Raw genomic sequence first — 20,103 nt, 5'->3', positions numbered from 1 at the left:
AAACAGGAAGTGGGACAAACATTTTAGTCCCTTTCAAACAGATGAGAGGATTAGCCTCATGAAGGTCAACTAATGTATGAAAGGGCATAGTGGCCTTGAGTCAGAGGAGATTTTAATAATGTATTTCCTTACAAAATTCAATACTTATCAACATAGATTCCTAAAGCAAACCCCAGTAGTGACAAGATTATTCTACCATGAAGATATGAATATGTCCTTTGGTAAATATATTTTTGTCTTTTTGAAAAATGCTTTATATTTTAAGTATAGGATAAGGAGATAGAGAACACACATGTAAGGTGAGGTAGGATGGTGTTGTTGAAATTGGTTTCAATTTTGCTCATAAAGCTGACTTTGAAGAAATGAGTAAGAAGGTACATCTGGTACATATGTCCATATGTTTAAAAAATAATATCCATTAAATATTCATAATCATAACAATAATTCATGCAATCTCTTTGGTAGATAGTAGCAAATTTACTATCCTTGTTAGTTAGAAAGACACTCTGTAGTTTCAATTTGAAATAGTTTTAATAATTTACTAGAGCTCTGAGCTGGTACTTTACTTAATGCATAGGATTTCTCATTAGTTAGAATGTCTTAAAATTTAAAGCACAGAACAATTACTGATGTTTCAAGTTTCCAAAACTGCATGTTGATATAGACATGTGCTTATCTAGAGATAGGAATGCAGAATCATTATAAACTAACATACATAATTTTAACTATGTATTTGTCTTGGATTTAATTATAGCAAGGATATTGCATGAATACTAGTAGGAAAAATTCCTTTTAAAAATAAAATTTTCTTCATAAAACTGTTAGATAAATAAAAAATTATTTTCAAATAATAACTAGGATATTATCCAGGTTAAACAAAAATTATTAAGATGGTACCTGAGTGACTGAAATTTAAAGTCTTATATCTTCAACAATAATTTTTAAGTGGGTAAGATAAAAATGCTAACATCTTGTAAAATCAAAACTAAGTGTGCCATTACTAATTCATTATAGAAAAATAATGAAAACCATATCAACCTCTACCTAGTATACTCTAATTAATGTTACTGCCTAATAGTTTGACTAATTAATAAAGTTAGTGTCTATAACAAGTAAAGACTATGATTCTCTCTGGAGAGTGTTTATCCTCTCTCTGGCATATAAAATAACAAATATTCATAATTATATCTATTCTTTTGCATGGGGAAGCAGGAACACCTGGCTATATTTATGGCTTATTCCTGACGCTGTCTCAAAGATTACTCCTGGCAGTGATTGAGGGACCATATATAACTCCAGGGATCACACCTGGCTCAGCTGCATACCCAGGTAAGTGCCTAACCAACTTTACTATTTCTCTCACCCTACATTTATTTTTTAACCATGAACAAAGCTGTTCATAGGGAAAGATGTACATTTTATATTTTGAATTTGCTTTATAAAGTAAGGAAATCACACGATAATTAAAAAATTAATAACCTACAAATAAAATTAAAGCTGCAATAATAAAAATAAAAGTAAATAAAGATAATATGCAGGGGCATAAATGGGAAATAATGAGATAAAGAATAATAAGGAAATAGGGAGACTGCAGAAAATAACCCATATTTGCTGAATGCCTGGCATACACAATAACCAATAAATCTCAAATACTTTGTATTAAGGTGAAATAATACAAACTCAAATATTGCCTACTCTTTGATAACATTTTCATGTCATCCTTCTGCAGGGGCCATGCTAATCTCTGTATCATTCCAACTTTAGTATATTTAGTATATATGTGCTGCCAAAGCTATCACATACTCTTTGATAACATTTATATGACTATATGAATAAAGAGAAACTGTGGAGACCAAAATCTACTTGGAAATGATGTTGTCATATGAGCAGCAGAAGAAAAGAATTCAGATAACAAATATTCACTATCTCCTTTATAGTGGTGGTGTATGACTGTAAATGTTTATATTTATTTTCTCAAGCTACTAAAATGCCTCTTATTTTCTGGCAATAATAGACATTTATCAAATTAAATAGATACCTATGATACTTTTCCATATCACAATATGAAGAAATTATATTAACAAGTCCTCAGGACTGTTTACTAAACAAGACTAATTTCTTCTCAAATGGAGACGTTTTAACAATTTATCTTGATGATTTCTTAATTCATACATCATATTTATCATAATTTCCCTTATCTCAAGCTTATTGATCATTATATCAATTGAAAAATATTTTTGATTATTTTTTGTAATGGGCCATGTGTTTATTCTAAAAATCATTTTCCTTTTATTACAGTAACTAGACTTCAGTTATCTTTGGCTTCTTAAACTTTGGGTCCATTATGTACTCCAATGATGGATATTTACCACAGATTTGTCAACCAATGAATTCTATTCCTCTGGCCCCAGGACACATATGTTAATAAAGATGCAACCTGAAGTAGTACATTAATAATGAATCCCATGGTATTTTGCAGAAATTATTAGAAAGAGAAGCTATCTTTATTTGTCAGTTATTACTCAGGTACAGTATTTCTGGGTAGATCTTTAATGCATTAAAAAAGTATCTTAATAGATCCCTGCCTTTATAAAAAAAATGAGGTTGATATAGAGTCAGCATTAAGGAATGAATAGAAATTCATAAGATTTCTTTAGAAAGCCAGATCCAACTATGCCTGAAGCTGCGAGAAGGCTATATCTACCCCCTGTGTGCAAGGAAAATACCCTATCCTATTTCTTCTGTAATTGATGACAGAGAGACCTCTGACTTGTCCCTAATATCTAAAAGTGTTTTTATTTGTTTTTCTCCTCTGAACACAGTTTTTCTTCATATTATATCACTACTTCTTTATAATTAATTTTTACTTTGCTCTGCTTTTTTAAGTTATTGTCATAAAATTTATTAAGCTCTTGTTGCTAGTTGGTCATTCTGTTACTCTTTTTGTTTCTGAACATTAGATGGCTTCATACAAATTATTTTCTAAATTGGTGCGTTCTTATGAGAATGACAATATTAAAAAAAATTTGAGTTGTCATTCATGCAACCACAAATGTGGTCAGAAGTACAGGAGTTCCAAGAACTATAGCGAAAACTTCGGCTTTTGTGCAGTGTGTTTTAGATTGCCAGTATTATGGAAATACTAAAAGTGGGGAGAAGATACCCAAATTCACTTCAAAATGTTTTTCTGATGTCATTCTAAATACTGGCAAACCAGGAGTTTTGGTCAGATTTGTTTCTCAATAGAAAGCTATCTAAGTGGTGAAACAGGGCCATTGAAGAAGTAACTATTTTGGTTGATAAGTGCAGCGAAAATGGCTTCAGCTGGGCAAGCAATTGGCCCTCCTTTTCTCCTGTCAGCTTTCAATTGCATGACCTGTGTACCAATAATTTTTCACAGCTTGGTTTACATCTCAAACCAGAATAAATTGAGTCTATGGTGCTGGCTGAATGCACACATGGCAACTGTGTTCATGAAGTATGGTTTTAACTGTAAGGCCTGTTTTGTGGAGATAGAAGAAAGAGAACTAGAAGACTAATACACTCAATGGAAATGTGTTTAATAAGAAATAAGCTTCATTATCAAAATAATGGTAAATTAATTTGTTCACTTTCTAAACTTGTATTGATAACTAATAAAACAACAAAATTCAAATTCAAAGAGGAAAATGAGTGAATGGTTATTTCCAAGAATAAAAACAAGTATAATAATTATATTTGTAGTAATATTGTAATGAATATATATATATAATTACTCTGGGCTATTTTTACACAGTAACATTGTAGAATAATTTTTTCACGGTTAATAAAGAGCACTCTCTTGTTAAGATATTATCCTTTATTCTCAGAACTGTAGCTCTTTACTTCTTGGAATAAATCCTTTCCTGTCTCATAACTCTATCTTCAGAAAAGGAAGGACCTAGAGCTACTTTTTGTAATGTATAAAATTAGAAATCCACACTGGATATTTTCCCTTTTAAATTGTAATCAATAAAGATATTAAAGGTTTTTCTGGTATTTGATATTAGAGTATACATTTGAGGACAATAGCAAGTTTTCCAAGGTTTTTAAATAAGACTTGGGGAACTAAAAAACTATTCCTTTCAAAAATATAATGAAAGAGTGATATAGAGATAATAAAAAAATGGAAAAAATTTGTTGTGCCTCTTGTTCATTCTGGGGCCTCTGAGGGTGTCTTGAAGGCACCTTCGAATAGGCCACCAAACTCACAGAGAGATGGTTTAGGTCAGAGACTCAAACGTCAATAACCATATACTTAGATTCCTATTTTCTGCCTGATAATTATTTGAAGAGAAAAACGATGAACTAGTTACATGGAGAAAGAAAGGGATTGATGCCACTGACAAATGTTTCCATTTTTAGTGGTTGGACTGATGAGAAGAGATGGGGTAAGGTGTTTACCTTGAACACTATTACCTGGCTGGTACCCTGTGGTCAATATGATTCCCAGAGCACACCATAAGTGATCCCTAAGTACAGAGCCAGGAATATGCCCTGAACACCACTGTATATGGCTCTAAAAAAATAAAAATAAGTTTTCATTTCTTATTCCATTTTACCAACAAGTTACTTTTCCTTGAGGTTCCTTAAAAAATTTGCAGATTTAGCACCCCAATTGATACTAATAGGCAGCCAGAATTTATAACATCATCCCAAAGTAAGAAAGAACTTGCCTATATTGTTTAATTGTGCAAGGACCAGATAGTAGAAAGGGAGATAGGACTAAGCAGGCAGATAGAATAAAGTTACAAGTCAGAATCCCAGAAACTGCTACTCAAAACAAGTCAAAGCCATGTGACAATAGAGGAGTGCTTGATTTTTAAACCATGCAAAGAACAAGCAAACTACCACCTAATAAGAAACTAGTGTAATGAACTAAGGAGCAAATTTAATGGATTTGTAGATGCATATGTTTGTTGTCTTGAGTTTCTGTTTGTTCGCTAATTTGTGTGTTTGGTGAAACTATTTGTTTTACTGTTTGTGGTCTTTTATCCTAATATTGACTGGGGGCGAGGGAGACTGTGTTCATATGCTCCAAAAGGAAACCCTCACAAGAAGTGGAAGGAGAAAATAATACTTAGTGATGGCCCTATGAAAGGATTCAGATAAATGGAGAAAAAAAAATATATATACACACACACACACCCAACTGCATAGGACTAATGCTTTTATTTCAGCCTACATGTGACTAGGGGAAGCTGCTGTAAAACCATTTGCTTGCACAAGACTGGAGGAGAGAGGACATGACTGCCAGGAGAGGAATGTTGTCAAAGCGACTTCGGAATGAATACGGCCAATCTCTCCTGAGTCGGGCGGCCCGACCACTGTGCAGCCAGCCGCACCACCATCTGTATAGGGTTGCTTCTCTGATCTGTGCTGGGCCAAATCCAGTGCATTGCCCTCCCCCAGCCCTGCATAGGGAGAGACAGAATTAGCAGTTCTTACTTGACAGCACAGCACTTGTTTGAGGCAGAGGATGCGAGGCCCAGGAGGCAAGGCTCTCTAGAAAGAGCCTCCTGCGGGCACACAGGCCTACTTTCACACCTTGGAAATGATTCTCGGGAGGGCTGTCTTAGATCCCCAGGCAGATTTGTCATGCTGGCTTGGGGTAACCTTGATTTGAGATAGGAAGAAATGTTCAAGACTACATTTTACTTACTAATGACCACTGACAAGTTATTTTATTTTGGTTATCTTTGTTCTCATTTATAATTTCAGGTAATATCAAATTGTTGAAGTGCTCTGCTGAACATCATCTTACAATGAAGAAAATAAGGATCAGCTAAAATCCACTTGTAGCTTCATCCAGCAAGTTTGTGGATAGGTCAAATTCAACCAACTATTTCTTTAGCCATCCTCTAACTCATAGATAAGTGATTTAAAAAGGAGGAAAAAGGGGGCCGGCGAGATAACATGGAGATAGGGTGTTTGCCTTGCATGCAGAAGGACGGTGGTTTGAATCCCGACATCCCACATGGTCCCCCGAGCCTGACAGGAGCGATTTCTGAGTGTAGAGCCAGGAGTGAGCCCTGAGCGCTGCTGGGTGTGACACCCCCCCCCCAATAAAAAGAGAAAAATAAATTTCTGGTTCAAGATGAACTTATTTGTTTAGAACTTTCACTGTCTTGCAAAGTTCACAGAAATTATGGAAATCTATTTTAAAAGAATGAGAGTGTGCAAACATGGAAGAAAGACACAGAAATGATTCACAATATTTGAACAAATCTTTAAAGATTTACAGTGTATTTGAATTGGAATTGTTTAAATTTTTTTTTCAAAAGTTAAATGCCAGGAGCGATTTCTGAGCACATAGCCAGGAGTAACCCCTGAGCATCACCAGGTGTGGCCCCAAAACAAAAACAAAACAAAAAAGTAGGTTTGCAATGAGACGCTCTTTGGGTATTGGGTTGAGGTTTGGTTATCCCACAGTTTCCAGAAGGGAAAGGGATATCCCATATCCCCTATCCAGGGAGGACAGGAGAAGCTAGATAGTTAGCAATTCTCTGCAATAAGAAATTCACTTTGTATTGAAGGTAAGAAAACTCACACTGCATTCATCCACAAGCCAGTCTCTCCAAAACATGGAACCACAAACCTAGATAACAGCCCCAGCTAAGCTCTCCTGAATTTTATTTATTAAAATCCAATTCAAGCCTCTTCCCAAGGGGAGGGAAAAAAAAAAGATGAAAGGCAATGTGAAAACAAAACCAAGAGAAAATAATTAAGATACAAATGAGAGGGACTGGAGCTATGGCACAGCGATAGGGCGTTTGCCTTGCATGCGGCTGACCCCAGGACTGACTTCAGTTCGATCCCCCAGTGTCCCATACAGTTCCCCAAGCCAGGAGCTATTTCTGAGTGCATAGCTAGTAGTAACCCCTGAGAGTTACCTGGTGTGACTCAAAAAAGAAAAAAAAAGGTACAAATGAGATATATTTGATACAAATGGGAACTATTTTAAAAGCCTCAATTTACCTCATATAGGGTTTCTAAAAAGGAGGGGAAATATCTGTATTCAGAAAAAGTTATTTATCTCTACCAAAGTTAGATTCACATTGATTAATTTCCTGACCCCACTTCACATAAAGCAAGTGAAATGTAACTTTTTAATAATATCTTTATTTAAACACTGTGATCACAAATATAATTGTAGTTCGGTTTCAGTCATAAAAAGAACACCCCCCTTCACCAATGCAACATTCCCACCATCAATGCCCCTGTTAATAATGCTGCTTGTGATGTTTTTGTGTCTGGTTCTCATCAAGGAGTGTTAGAAATGTAAGTTTTGGATATATGATTTTGTATTTTTTCATTTTATTATCAGTTATACTATATAAGTTTCAAATATGTTTTATTTTAAATAAACATCTGTATTTTATGAATTGGGGGCTTATGGGCACTTCGGTAGAGAACCAATTATTTTTTACATCATAACAAAAAGTTAGAGTATTGGAGCTATATTGTATAAACTGCAATAAAGAAATAAACCACCATTTGTATTATACCACTAAGTTGAAACTGAAAATTCAATTCTATCTTTTATATACCCCTTTGCTCAATTTTCCCACTCCTCCTGCAATTAGTTCCCTCTGATATTACTAATTTGATTTTATGTGGTTATTGTAGTCTACATCTTGTAGAAAAGAAATTGAGACCTATAGAAAAGCGAATTACTTTTTAAAAAAATCAGAATAGAATTACTGAAACTTTTTAGATATTAAATTCATAATGTGAGTCAAATATATTTTACATGGCTATTATGCCCTTTAAGAAATAAACATCCTGATTACTAATTATAAATTATTCTGATTAATAACTATTAAGTCTGATGCATTATTTTGGAGAATAGAGCCATCATCTATGACTAAAAGTATTTTGTGTGTGTCATTAACTTGCAAAAATAACATTTTAGAAAAGAGATGAAGAACTAAGAAGAGGCACAGAAAAACTCTTCAAAATATGCATGAAAAAAATAATGTAAAATAGTTGGAAAATAGTTTACATATCACTTAAAGCTGTTTCTAAGAATAAGCAATTCTCTTTTATAAATATATTTGAGCTTCATGCTACATCCCAGATCTAGATATCACATTTTTTATGAATTCCATTTGAGCCTAAGTATTTTATAAGCTACTATATCTTAATTGTATTCTACTATATTTGTCCTTTGGCCCAGTACGCACAATGCAGCTGTAAATTAAATCCAGTTTTCTTTTCTATTTTTTCTATTTTTCGTTTGATTTGGGGGCCAAAGTAAGAAATGCTCAGGAATTACTCCTGGCAGTGCTCAGGAGATGATGTGGAATGCTGAGGTTTGAACTCAGGTTGACTACATGCAAGGGAAGCTCCCTAACAACTGTACTATCTATCTCTTCAGCCCCATAAACTCAATTTTTCCATCAATGTATAAAGAATATAATTCAGTTACACTACTTCAACTATTACTATTTACCCAAGGACTACTGATATGGATTTGACCTCAAAAGAGAGTGAAAATAAAAATAATCCAAGAATGTATCTGAGATTACTGGAAGCAAAGATAAGTAACAAATTTTCTATTTCCAATGAGATTGGTTCTTTGTTATATAAAAATACACTTGACTTCTTTTTATATGACTATAATTTTATAGTTCCAGAAGAGAAGAAAAATGTTCCTGATGTTTCAGAAATTAAGGAAAAGCAAAAGAAGTTGACAGAACTTAAGAATAAGCACCTAAACAAAAAGAAAGACATTTGCTCAAAAGATACTTCATAAGTGAAAAGGAAAAAATCTATGAATTTTTTTCTATAAAAAAATCTAAGCCTTATCACAAAGATTATAGGCATATATGCAGAAATGAGACTCAAATGTCAAGAATGACAAGAAAAACTGGCAACTCTTACTCATCTGTAGAACCCAAATTGGCATATATCTTCAGGATATGAGGCCTAGAATATGCTTCTTTACCCTCACTGGATCTTAAATCGCACCTTTCCTAAGATCAATAAGCTAATGGGCATTAAAAAAAAAACCCTCTGAATTCAATAAATGAGTTGCTCTATAAAAGTGATTATGGAAAAACCCACAAGAAATCAATTGCCCTAATAGATAATGCATTGATTGCTTGATATCTTAGTAAATACAGCAACACCTTCATGGAGAATCTGATTCCTAAAATCAATCATTGGAAAATGCTTTATAGAATTGAACAACTTCCTCTGGCCCTTCAGATGATCTTTTCCATGAGGTGAAAGGTGAAAAAGTTCTTTCTTTGTAGATGCTAGCAACAAGAATGACTATATCAACTGACTGATTAGAAGGATAAACTAAGATAATTATCATATTATTTTAATCTGATCAGTAAGTAATTGACAGCTTTAAGGCCCAAGAAATAGTACTGAAAGTAAGGACATTGCAGTGTAGGCAGTTTACTTTGGTTCAATCCCACACACCTAAATCCAACCAGAATTTATCCCTAAGCAGAGACCCAGAAATAAACCCTGAGCACAGCTGGCTAAAACCCCCCAAAATAAATAAATAAATATCAAGTGATTTCAAATTGAAAAATGAGGTTCATTTAAAACTACATAAAATCCTATAAGAACCCATATATTTTATAATACAGGGGCGCCTTCCACCCTGCATGTGTCATGTGGACCCAACTTAGATTCCATTAGTGATGAGGCAGCGACAGTCCAATCCCAAGACCTAGATCCCAGACATAGAACTGACACAGTTCCCTGTAACTGCACAAGGAACCAAACTCTCCCTGGAAAATTCCTAATAGTGCTCTAGCACCAACTTGCGCCAGTTTTGATATGACACCTGACAATGAGGAAACAACTTGATATAAGTGCAGGTTGTCCTATCTCATCACCTAAAGGTAATATTTTTGCTCTGTGAAAAAATCAAGATCGCTAACTACAGAAAACTGACTTTTACAACCATGACTGGGTAGACTTATCCTGGGACCAATAAGAAAGACCCTAGCTTAGGCTTTAGCCTAGGATATGTACAAAAGCCAATATCTCTAACTCCAGAGATCTGACTTTGACAACTGCGACAGAGCAGATCTTCTGGAAACATAATGAAAACTATTCCAGACTTCGTCCCAGGATCTGTTCAAAAACCAAGACCACCAATTATAAAAGGTTGATTACAACAACACTGATGGAACAGAACTTCTAGAACCATAGAAAGACTCTATCCTAGGCTTTATCCTATGACCTGTGCAAATACCAAGATCTCTAGTTACAGAGGCCTGATTTTATTATCCACAACTGAGCAGAAATCCACAACTGGCACCATAAAAAGGCCTTGAGATGTGAAAATGAGCATGTATGGAGCCTATTGTTATTCCCATAACTGTATGCTTCAATAGCAGAAAAATCCTATATCTCTTAGTCTCTTAGGCCAAGGGAACTCCCTTTCTAATTTCCCCAATATTTACTGTGCCTATGCAAAAAAAAAAAAAAGGCACAATATCTTGCTACACGAGCCCTCCTTCCTTATTTTCTTGCTTTTTTGTTTTCGTCATGGTTATTGTTTGGTTGTTGTCTTTGTTGCTTTGGTGCTTTTTTCTTAAAGTTGCTAGTTTTGCTTTTTGTTTTTCTTTGTTTTTTGTTTGCTTTTGTTTGTTTTTGTTTGCTTGTTTTGTTTTTTTGGTCATGTTTTTCTTCTTTTTTCCCTTTAGTCTTTTAGTTAATATTTATAACCTCTAGACCAGTGCTTCTCAATTATCTTCTGTCATGCCCCCTAGGAAGAAGAAAACATTTTTCACACCCCTCGCAAAACTGTAAGTATTATCTTTATTAAAAAATACTTTAACCTGCAAAACAAAAATATATCAAATAATTTGAGCTGATTTTTTAATAAGAGGTGATGTCTGGATTAATGGCTACAATGAGCATGTTTTACAATGCATAGCTTTTCAAAGCGGGGTTTGAAGCAGAACACAGCAACTCTCAGCTCCAGAGACATACAGAGACATAAACACGGGGCTTAGTTTGTTATGACAGAGTTTGCTGAGGTCAAACGAGTCCCCCTTTATGGAGCCTTGCATACCCCCTGAGAGGGATGTGCCCACTATTTGAGAACCACTGCTAAACAGACTCCTCCGGGGGTTTTTTCCCCTTTTTTCCTTTATTCTTTTTTCTTTTTCTTTTTTTCTCAAACAGAACCACATATCTTGAATCATCTTGTTCTGCCTCATAAATTGAAGGGGGAAAATTGGATGGTACCAGGATCAAACAGTCATATGAAAATTGAGTAGTAGAAATAAAAAAAAAATGATCAGACTTAAACACCAAATCCAAGTCAACAACAACAGAAATTATGCCCAATCTATACACAGAGGGGACCAGTTATACTAACAAAAGAGGGAAGGGGGCAAAAGAGGGAAATACAGGATGCATGCTGGGAACAGGGGTAGAGGGAGAACAACAATTGTGGTTGGAATGCCCGATTCATTGTCACTCTGTACCTTAAATATCACTGTGAAAGATTCGTAATTCACTTTGGTCACAAAAAAAATTATTTAAAAAAATAAAAAATAAAACTACATAAAATCCCATATTTTCATATTATTACTCATTAAAATATAGAACACAAAACAATGATATACATGATTGATAACATTTGACCTTTCTGGATGCTAACAGTGATTATGAGTGCTAGTTAAATATCCCAGTTTAATGATCTCTTATTAAAATGCCTAAAGTATACTTTTATTTCAGGACTTTATAATAGCAAATAATTAAGTCTTAGCAACATGTCAGGCTTCTTTTTTAAAAGCAAGTAACATGTACTAATTTATTTTATTTTCAGACAACTCTAAGAGGTTAGTCATTTTACAGCAGCAGATGTTGAAATAAGTGATGGCTAGATACAGGCTGAAAAAGAGCACCCCACCAGTTTTAAGGACTTAATAGGATTTTTCTTCCTTTTATCCCAGTCTCTTTCACCCCACGCTTAACTCTTTAATACCTTCCCCTGTTTTGTGGCCAGTTGTAGCTTCTACTTCATATGCCACAAATGTTATTGCACCAAGATTAGGGTGTTTCCTGTTTCTATGATCCTGAACATGTATGTATTTTATGCTCTCCTCTGGACATATTTGATCAAAATAAGGGGAAATTTTCTTAAGGTATTAATTCAAAACCTGTGCCAATACTTTGAACCCTGGCATATATGGTTCCTTGAGCACAACTAGGGGTGATTCCTTAACATAGAGCTAGCATTAAATCCTGAGCATAGCTGGATGTTGCTCAAAAATGAAAACACCAAAAAAACAAACAAAAAAAGAGTGAGGAAAATACCAGTACTCTGAAACTGTTTGGTCCATAAATAGAATATAAGATTTCCCTCTTCTATTTGTATTCTTCTTCTCTAGCAGCTAAAAGCAGAACTGAAGGAAGTGGAAACAGAAAGAAGGCTTTGCCTGAGAGTTTTCATCAGTCAAGTATTAAAGTAATTACTGCACCTGACAAATTCCTTCTTCTTGTTTTAACCTGGTTTTAATAAAAGAAAGATTCAACAATGGTTTATATCATCTGGCGTTGCCTCTAATTTCATCAAGCTCCAATATGAAGACTTGCCACATTTACACTGAAATGCTTTTTCTTGAAGTTCATTTGTAAAGGCAGCCTCTGGGGCTTTAATAATCTTTTCCACAATCTTTCATTTCTAACACACTGTGATTGATAATGGTACCCCGTGGTTCCCCTGTAGATGTGGCAAATTCTCCTTTATATAAGTGCCAGGTAGTCGATGGTAGAGAAAGCATCTACTAATTAAGGACTGAAGGGCAATTTCAAATGTGCTGGCTATAAAGACTTAGTATTTTACATTTAGAATGGGGCCACCTTCAGAGGTAAGATTCTCAATTTGCCAAGACCAGTCTTTATTTCAGGAGCTTGAGAATCTAGGCATTTCTGAACTTTGCTGAAATCTTGAGCAATAAAATGCTGACTGTGTTTAGGAGCCCAAAGTTCTTAAAATAAAGTTATCTGTATTAAGTAGATCACAGGAGTGGTGCTGTTGTTTGAAAAAACATACAAGAACATCTCAAAAAAAATCTTCCAGGATAACTCATCACTAAGTAATGATGTTATTTTAAAAAGTTATTTTCCTGTGACTTTCTAAAAACAAAAACTATAAGCAGATAGCTCATCCTTTTGCACAATTTTAAAAATGCTTAAAATTTAGTCTAATTTGTGAGTAAGAAGTTACAAAATTCATGCTACAGAAGTATGAGTCAGTAATTAAAATTCAGCTGAAATATATTATCCATTTTATTTATGAAGAAAAATACTCAAAAGTACTTCACCCTTCAAAATTTAGAGTATTTCTAATATAGAATGTGCCTAATAAATTCTTATGTGGTCTAATTATTGTGGCTTGCATAAATCTTCTGAATCAGAAAGTTAGCTAGAACCACTGAAATAGAAGACAATGCTTCATATCTCCACACACAGTATTTATTTAAACATTTCTGACTAAAGTACCTCAGTAAGTGTTCTAAAAATTCTCATTCCTGAGATTTGCTAACAGATGTTTCACGGTATGCTAAGCAACCCTGTTTAAATGAGAAAAGTATTGATGGGTGAGAATAGACTGGAAAATAATCAGACCACAGAACTGCAAGGATGGGAGACAGGACCGGAGAGGAACTTGTCCAAGGCAGTCATGGCTTTCTTTTGACCAAACATATATCAAGAAATCATTTGAATGAGGCCAAAAGATTTAATAGTTAACATTTGATATATATGTTTGACCAAGTACTCAATCTACCAATATTTGAGTGAATGATTTCATTTGGTTAATTATTAAAGTTATTAAAATATCATTATGCAAAATGTTTGTTTTCTAGCTTTGTTTTGCTAGTCCTGTAGCTTCCTAGGAAGGCTCACTCCCATGGAGTCTCTGTTAGTTCTGGGAACCTTCAGAAGTACATGTCCTGGATTCTAAAACACATTCCATTTGGTCTTTCCATTTGGCACCCTTGAAATGTTTTGAGACCAGGAAGCTTTGTGAGGACATTTCTGAGTTGCTTTCTTTCTCTAGTGCTTAGTTCTCCAGGAATCCCAGAAGAAACCAACCCTGAAGACAGTAAGACAGGTCAGATTGCAGTGGTCTCTATTATTCTCCTTTGGGCCATGCTCTATGCAAAAACACAGATTCTCTATCAAAATCTTAATGAATATTTTAAGGCAAATATTTAAATTTTATAGATTGAGTCATTTGATAAGATACAGAATATGATGGATAACTCAAAGTGAGATTAATTTCTAAAAAACAGGAAAATGGTATATCAGACAAATTAAAGTTGAGATTAATTTAGACATAATCCAGGCTAGGCAAGTGAAGCCTTTATTTCTCTGTTGATCAGTTACAGAGTGTTAGGGAGGATGTGGGAAGGAAGTGTACTCTTTCTTCAAAAGTGTTCTTGTTAGAACACTTCTTCTGTGACAGGAGCTCTTCTGTGACAGGAGCCTAAATTTTTTAAAAATTTAGTGACCGGCCGGAGTGATAGCACAGTGGTAAGGTGTTTGCCTTGCAAGCAGCCAGTCCAGGATAGACCTTAATTCAATCCCTGGTGTCCCAGATGGTCCCCCGAGCCAGGAGCAATTTTTGAACATATAGCCAGTAGTAACCCCTGAATGTTACCAGCTGTGCCCCTCCCCCCCAAAAAAAGCACTGAGTGGCAAAATAAGACAAAATATAGACATTTCATCCACCTTAATTATATTTACCTATAAATAAATCCTGAAAAATCAAGCAAGATCTTCCACAAATCAAATATTTTTCTTTCAGAATATTTGAAACTTTTACTTGAAGTAAATTCTCATTAATAGTCTTATATTAATAAATATTATTACTAATTTAGTTTTATAGATAAAGTTATATAATTTACATATTGATTTGTATAAATGAATTTAATTAATAATAACATTATTATTGCTTTAATCATCAATAATGCCTTGTGGATAAGAAAATTAATTTACACACACACATGAACACATACTTCTTTAAGGTGGGGGCCATAAGAATCACAAGAAAAGTTTTTTTCTATTTTTTTTAAATAATACATTTAAGCACCATGACTACAAACATGATTGTAGTGGGTTTCAGTCATAAAAAGAACACCCCCCTTCACCAGTGCAACATTCCCTTCACCAATGCCCCTAGTGTCCCTCCTCCCCCCCCCCGCCTGTATTCAAGATAGGAATTCTACTTCTCTCACTCAATAACATTGTTATATTGTCTTAATAGTTGTCAGTGTAGTTATTCCTCTAACAAGGAAAGTTTATAGTAATAAAGATTATTGACCTTGTGATAGCTTTACTCACTATTTGAAATCATTATGCATAATATAATTCTATATATCCATGTCACTTGCCGTTTGATAAAGAATGTTAGCTGTTACATCTTAGTCCTTTTTTTTGGGGGGGGGGCACAACCAGCAGCACTCAGGGATTACTCCTGGCTCTGTTCTTAGAAATCGCTCCTGGCAGGCTCGGGGGACCAACCATATGTGATACTGGGAATAGAGCCAGGGTCCGTTCTGGGTTGGCAATGAGCAAGATAAATGCCCTATCACTGTGCTATCACTCTGGCCACATTCTTAGTCCTTCAACCTTCTTGGTACAACAGGCAGCAGGAGACCTCTCACTTGAGAATTCCAGTTGCGTTACTTGCTTTAATTTTTTCTTTTGAGCAAAGTAAATTACATATCTTTCACAGTAATATTTTAGGTACATATTGATATTGAATCAGGGGAATTCCTACCACCAAAGTTGTCCTTCCACCACCCCCATTCCCAGTATGCATCTCATATCCCCCTTATTTACCCCCCGGGCTGCTAGTATAAGTGGTTCCCTCTGTGTCTAGCTTGTTGTAGAATGGGTATCAATTTTGTTGTCATTGGCTTTGGGTTAGGTGTTTAAGTCCGATCATTTTTATTACTGCTTAATGATCATACAACTGTTTGATCTTGGTACTCTCCATATGTCCCCCTCGATTTCAGAGGTGGAACGACATGGTACAAGTTATGTGGTTTTGTTTGAAGAAAAGAAAAAAATAAAATGGGGTCAAAAATATCAAACAAGCAATAAATGGGTGGAGTCCTTCTAGAAGCTATAAATATTAATTTGGGAGAAGACAAGGAAAAAGAAAGAGAAACACAACAACAATACAAAAAGAGCGATCCAACAAATAATCCAAAAAGCACCACAGCAATAAAGACAACCACTACACAATAACCACTGTCCTAAAATAAAAACAAAACAAAGCGCAAAAAAAGAAAACAACAGCAACAACAGTAACAAATAAAAAAAAATTAATTTGGTTTTTCCTAATGTCTCTGATTTGCCACATGAAGAAAAGACTCTGGATAGTTTTTTAGTCCAAGGATGATGAGAAACTCCTGAGTAAACCCAAATTAAGCTTGAGCCATGGCTCCGAATTTAGAGCACTAGTTCTAGCCTTGCCCATCAAAGTTCACAGGATCCATAGACCATAAGCAAGTCAGAATGCTTGGAAATGCAGTCCAGTTGCAGAATTAGCTGAATAATACAACCTACTCCTCCACTCTACAACAATCTATACCCATAGTGATGAAACTCCTGGAGTATTTTGGGAATTAATTTACAATATATCTAGATCTTTTTAAATTTTCATAGAAATGTGAAATACCTACTTGAATTCTACAGCACAAACTGTAGTGTATAGAAATTTACTATAAAGTTTCCATTTCTGTTGTATGCTAGTATGCATATTTGCTTCACACTCTGTTCCTAACTTATTATTTGATTTCATGATAACTTATCGCATCAATTCTTCAAAAGGAGTAATTTCAATTACATGGAAGCTTCCCAGCATTGTCATTAAGAAGAAAACATAGTAGGCGGCAAAATTCAAGGCTAGATATTCATTCAGAAAAAGTAATAATTACCTCCAAAGTCCACATTTTCTTAATTATAGCATCACTTGAAATAAAGTTACAGCTTTGTCAGCTGTCTTTTTGAATTTGAGCTTGAATAGTTTATGCATTTAGGAGGAAGGGAATTTTTATCATTCAGCATTGTTATGAGCAAAGGTTACTACCAAAACGAAATACATTGCACAGCAGTCTTCATTTTTGAAATAACATATTCTTATGAAATATAAAAACAAATATAAGTACAAATAAACATTGTTGTTACAAATTTCTAAATTCTACTATTTCCTAAAATACAATTGGTTTTTATTTTAAAAGTTTAATTTTTTTTATGAGGTCCAGACAAGAAATAAGAGATACAAGTGCTTCTTGAGATGATACAACAGGTTTTGTTTAAAGAAATGTTCTTGGTTTTTGTGATTCTTTGTTTATGTTTTGGGGTCACACCCAGTAATGCTGAGGGCTTATCTCTCCTGGCAGTTTTTAGGGGACTATGGGGTTCCAGGTATCCTGTGGGCTGCTCAGTAGCTTGTAAGATAAACGTCTCGTGCCCACTGTCCTAGCTCTCTAGCCTCTTATTATTTCTTCTTTAAAAAATAAAATAAATTTAATTCAGTATTTTAAATTAATGTAATTAAGAACTACACTGTTAAACTGGATTCTATATGCTCAATAAATTTAAGATGACTGACCCATGGGGCTTGAAGTGGAAGAAGAGAGGAAGTGAAAGAGAGGAAAAGAGAAATAGACAGTAAATACATTCTGTAAGAAAAGCAGGGACCAGGAAATTTACCAGTCCTTCCTTGTTAGTATTAGTGACCCTGATACTACCTCACCTATATTTTGAGTTTTTAGTTTCTTCTATTCCATCTATCAGTATATAAATAATAAATCATGCAATGTACTCATTAATAAGTGGTTGTATAGTGCTAGTAGCAAAAATTGATTTTTTTAATGATTTTTCTTTCCATGTTTGTGAAAGAAAATGGGAAAATATTTGCCAAGTGAAGGCTCTGATTAAGTAATCTTAGACAGAACTGTTTTATGGGAAATATTAGTCTGAGTTTTAAGAGTAGTTGTTACTGTCCTAGTATTAAAACAAATTTTCTCCAGAACTTTGGAAATGAGGCCTGCCCCTCTAAATCTCTATTTTATTTACTATGAGACACACAACACTTAAATTGTTTTTTTACAACAAGTGTATAAAACTATCATAGAAAGACTTATAGACAATACTATATAAACAATAATATTACAACTAATGAATACACTCCAAAATAAGAATATATAACCACAGACTTCCACATATTATTTGCTCAAGTTAATATTATGATATGTAATACTGGGCAGAAGGCAAAGAAGTCACAAAATTATTCTGATTTTTTGTTTAAGGGCCTATATAACTAAGGAATACTTCTGGATCTATGATCTGGAGATTAAATTTGATGGTACTCTAAGTTGGTTCAGGTCTCACCCTTTGAACTATCTCTCTATCCTTGAACTCCTATTAAAGCAGTAATCCAAGTAAGTTTTGTGATCTGTCTCAATTTACCTATCTATAATCAATATGCTATTCTTTCTAACTCTGTCCAGTATGTCATAAGCATACATACTACCTAAAACCTGGAGTCATATGCAATCACATCCACTTAACTGTGTGCTTTCTGTATTGGTTAATGCTAATCGTTCTGCCTATAACTCTTCCCTTTTACAGCCCCTGGAAAAAGACAAAACATGTTTAAGAGGCCTCTGCTCATGTCCCAGACATATTCCCAGAAGTCCTTCCTTCATCTAATCCCCTTCTTTCTCCAAATCTTTTCCCAGCTTTCACTGCAGGATCTTGTTTCATCATTTTCTTAGCTGTCGGCAGTCTTCCCCTCAGGACTCATCAACTTGACTCCCAACTTACTCTACCTAATGTATGACAGAGATTCAGTCCAGCCTTTCCATGTTCACTATATTTGGCTGCCTGTGGCATCATCTGGAACAAATGAGGCTTCCCAGGTTCAGTTTGAAGGAGATAGCTCCTTGATGAGGGAAGAGTGTGATAAAACTACATTCATTTCTCTCCTCTAGCATTACTATTGCGGGATAAAGCCACAAGCAAATAAAGCTGCTCTTTATTTTAACTCATTATCTGCTGATCACCTAAGTGAAGCAACATTTTTCCCTATCCAACACTCAACCTAAGAAAAAACGCACAGGATTTAGAAGCCCTAAACCAGCTCAATCACTCCCCCTGGTGTGTACTCCTGAAAGTTTACTTTCTCGTGAAAGTGTACTTGCTTCTTTGCTGGGTCAATTTCAATTGACAAAATCTCTCCTTATTTCTGAAGAGAACTAAGATACTGACTGTTGCAAAGTTCACTCTATCTCTCAGAGCACCGTGTCTCTGATGCGTGGAAGAGTTTCAGTTAATTCTACCAATGAATCAAATATTAAGTATGAGTGTGTTTTATTAAAAAGCACATGACTAAAATTGATTGCATTGTGTAGACAAGGCTCCCCTCCAAAAACCTAGAGATGGGAACTTTACCTGCGAATTCTCACAGTACACTTGTTGAATTGAGTGTCCCAAATGTGTGTGTCTCTGAAAATTTGGATAATATAGTTTACCTTACATAACTCTTCCCTATAAAACTAATAGAAGACTTTGTGTTTTTAAAAAACAATTGGCATATTCCTATGCACAGAATGATGCAATAAAAACAAATTCACTACTTCGTCAAACTCATTTGAGAAGGTTAATCTAAAATCTTTCTGTGAGCTCTATGCGCAGTTTTACAGAAACAAAACAGATGAAAGGAAAATCTTTGTGTCTTTCTCATAGAATAGAAACAGATGGTTTATCACAGACATTTTTATAAGTACTACATTCTTCACAGATATGCAAATTTAGACTCAGTGATGAGGGGTTAATTACCCTATTAGTATCTCTGCCTGATATTTCTAACTTTATAATTTTCTCTCTGTTTTTACTATAAAAAAGTAAACCTTTGAAATAAAGTAAAAAAAATCAGAATCTCTAAATTAGCACTAAGTGTCATAAATTTTTGGAACTTTTTTAAATAAATGAATCTAAATAAAACACTCAAGCCTAGAATTGGCTTTGAACAATTTTTACACGAACCTAATATGTAACCCAGGGCAACACCACTTACCC

At 34.6% G+C, this 20,103-nt stretch overlaps 1 non-coding gene across 1 annotated transcript; it reads right to left on the bottom strand.

The window, feature by feature from the left end:
- Positions 1–1,682: 1,682 nt before the first annotated feature.
- On the bottom strand, positions 1,683–1,790 carry LOC126004882 (U6 spliceosomal RNA). Its single transcript, XR_007494109.1, has one exon. It is a non-coding gene; the product is annotated as a U6 spliceosomal RNA (small nuclear RNA).
- Positions 1,791–20,103: the final 18,313 nt, after the last annotated feature.

Source organism: Suncus etruscus, chromosome 3, assembly GCF_024139225.1.
Source record: "Suncus etruscus isolate mSunEtr1 chromosome 3, mSunEtr1.pri.cur, whole genome shotgun sequence".
Taxonomy (NCBI): Eukaryota; Metazoa; Chordata; class Mammalia; order Eulipotyphla; family Soricidae; genus Suncus; species Suncus etruscus.
The sequence above is the reverse complement of the archived record's forward strand: the minus strand, read 5'-3'. Positions and strand labels throughout refer to the sequence as shown.